Consider the following 3,453-nt stretch of genomic DNA (forward strand, 5'->3'; position numbering starts at 1 on the left):
AAAAAGATTAAATTCACAAGAAATAACCTAAGAAAAGAGGGCAGCCCAACAGATATAGCATTATAAGCATTACTTTTGGTTGCCCTGCTAAATGTTGTGTAAAGGTTCAAACTTGCACGTGGTAGACAAATAAGTCTTGAGAATATAGTGAATATAAATAACAATATTGTAATAATTATCAAACTTGCTAGATCTTAATTATTTCCACCACAAAAAAATGATAATTAGTTGACATGATAGCTAACTGTTGCTACAATGACAACCATATTATAATATGAAAATGTATCAAGCCAACATGTTGTACACCTGAAATTTACACAATGTTATATGTCAAATATATTTCAATAAAAAAATAGGGGATGAACATTTGAAACTTAATGAAATTGAAGTTGTAAAATAATAGTATTGCATATATATTAAATATAAAGATACATTAATTAATAATGATATCATCCACAAAAATACATTTGACTTAATTGGATAATGATAACTCCCTCTTATTAACTTAATTTATATATATATATTATTTTTTTTTTCAACGTTTATTTATTTTTGGGACAGAGAGAGACAGAGCATGAACGGGGGAGGGGCAGAGAGAGAGGGAGACACAGAATCGGAAACAGGCTCCAGGCTCTGAGCCATCAGCCCAGAGCCCGACGCGGGGCTGGAACTCACGGACCGCGAGATCGTGACCTGGCTGAAGTCGGACGCTTAACCGACTGCACCACCCAGGCGCCCAATTTATATATTTTTTTAAATATTTTAATGCACAATTTGTTATTTTAAGTGGAGGATGAACTCAATGAGAAATGTTTATTTAGACTTAGTAGTATTTCAGGGAGCCCTGTAAATTAAATTACTGAGTCAAACAACTAAAACACATGATTCAAAAATCTTTTGAAATAAAGAGAATAAGTTGCAAGCTTAATATGAGTTATCAGAATTTATACTAACTGGAATATAAAAGAAAAAAGGAGAATTCATTCAAGAAATGTAAAACGATTTCGTATTTCAAGTCAGCCGATCTTATCAGCACTGTCATGATGAATAAGAAGGTAAGACACTTGTCCTAATGGAACATGGTTTCTAGAATACAAGAATTATAAAATGTCTAGAATTGTGTTTGAATTTTTAAAATGTAGTTATTGTTATTTTTAAGATAATATTATAAATAATGATAAATTATACTTTTATTATAAAATAAAAAATTGGATAAGTAATCATACCTATTAGAAAAATAAATTAGCAATAACACTCCTTTTTCCATGTAACTTTCAGTGTAGCCACTAACTCATTTAAAAATACTAATCTTTTCTCTAGAAATTATAATTACAATCTGCAAAAATCATATAATTGCATTCTAATTAAACACCTGAAATTTGAGATGCTTCATGAAAAGACTAATGAATGGTTAGCAACATATACTAATTTGCTTAAGCATATTTAAACCATTTGACATATAGAAATCAGTATATAACTTAATCAAAAATAAAAAGAGGACAATATTAAAATATGTATTTAATTTTTTTAACATTTATTTATTTTTGAGAGAGACAGAGAGAGAGAGAGAGAGAGTGTGTGTGAGTGGGGGGAGGGGCAGAGAGAAAGGGAGACAGAGAATCTGAGGCAGGCTCTGTGCTGTCAATGCAAACAAAGCCTGACGTGGGTCTCGAGCCCATGAACTGTGAGATCATGACCTGAGCAGAAGTCTGATGTTCAGGTGGCCGAGGCACGCAGGCACCCTGATGTCTCTGATTTTATAACAAGAAGAATTGAGGTCAGATAAATCTTGAACTTTGTACTTTTAACAGATTGCTTTGGTTCCTCCTGGTCCTATAAATTAGCATAGACCCTGGAGAGACCTGTGAGGGATTTTGGCTCTAAATAAAAACAATTATTTAGCTATTTAGTGTGGTATTTTGTATTAAATACCACAGTTATCTTAATTAAAGCAGAAGAGATTTATTTATTTGCCTCCAACAATGGAGAATATTAGGCTTAAAATATACTTCTAACTATTCCTTTCTTGATTTTCTCCAACGCATTACCTGTCAACAGAATTTTACCTGAATCTGTCATTCCTGTTTGTCCCATATTTTAAAATACCTCAAATAATTCTGCACAGTCATCTAATCTATAACTTGAGTTAGATGATTTAGGAATGGGATTTACTCTGATCTCCTCTTCGATTTCCTTTTACAGGAAGAACTATTTTTTTCTTTTTCTTCAAAATGTTATTTTGATAAATAATATTTTATTTTTCAAGTACAATATGGGGAATAACCAATAATATTGTAATAAGTTTGTATAGTGACAGATGGTGATGACACTTAAAGTGAGAACTTTGTAATGTGTGTAATTGTCCAGTCACCATGTTTTAAACCTGAGACTAATATAACATTTTATGTCAACTATACTTTGATAAAAACATTATTTTTCTGGGGCACTTAGGTGGTTTGGTCAGTTGAGCGTCTGACTTGATTTCAGCTCAGGTCATTATCCCAGGGTGGTAGGATAGAGCCCTGCCTTGGGCTCTGTGCTGAGCATAGAGCCCGCTTAAGATTCTCTCTCTCTCTCTCTCTCTCTCTCTCTCTCTCTCTCCCTCCCCCCTTCTTTCTCTCTCTCTTTCTCCTTCCCTCTGCCCCTCTTCCTGCTTGCACTCTCTCTCTCTTTAAAATAAATAAACAAAAATAAATTATTTTTCTAAAACATATTTAATAGTATGTTTTACATTTATAATGAATAATATCTCAAATCAAGAGTCTCTCTTTAAATACCAATATAATTCCCTCCTGTTGGCTTGTTTGGAGTGTACCTGTACAAGCTTAAATTTTGTTTTTCATTTTCCACTCATTATAACAAGATAAGTGAGAAAGGAAATGGGCTCACCATAGAGAAACTGGAGCTATAGGTTCTTTTTATATAAATTTTGTGTGTAAATAATAACTATATTCCTTGAGTTTAATTCAAATGAAGTAATAGTTCAGAACCTATACTGTAAAGTTTAAACATGATGCAAATTATAATTAGCATGATCATTACATAAAATATCCTGCAGACTGCTAATAAAGTTCCATGGGTTCTATTACTGTTAACCTGTTATTGTTGATACAAATTAATACTGAGTTGATACTGAGGGGTGACCTTTATTCTCAGTGGAAGTCATCAAACAAAAAGAAACTTTATGCCAGCCAACTTTGAAGCAGAAAAATCTGTTCAGGCTTTGTATAGAATTACTAGACAGATTTAGTCAATAAATGTCAATGTTGAGACCATGAGGCATTTGAAATCTGAAAGACCCAATTTTGAATTATATTTTCATATGCATTTTCTGAGCCATAATAATTACATTGAGGAAAAAATGACTGATGCTATCTTTCTTATGGGAATGTTGTGAAAACAATGTTTTCTGATTTCAGTGACTGACATGAATTTGTTGTTCAGAAATATTTT

The sequence above is a fragment of the Herpailurus yagouaroundi genome, unplaced genomic scaffold, assembly GCF_014898765.1.
Source record: "Herpailurus yagouaroundi ecotype Mexico unplaced genomic scaffold, PumYag 28, whole genome shotgun sequence".
Classification (NCBI taxonomy): domain Eukaryota; kingdom Metazoa; phylum Chordata; class Mammalia; order Carnivora; family Felidae; genus Herpailurus; species Herpailurus yagouaroundi.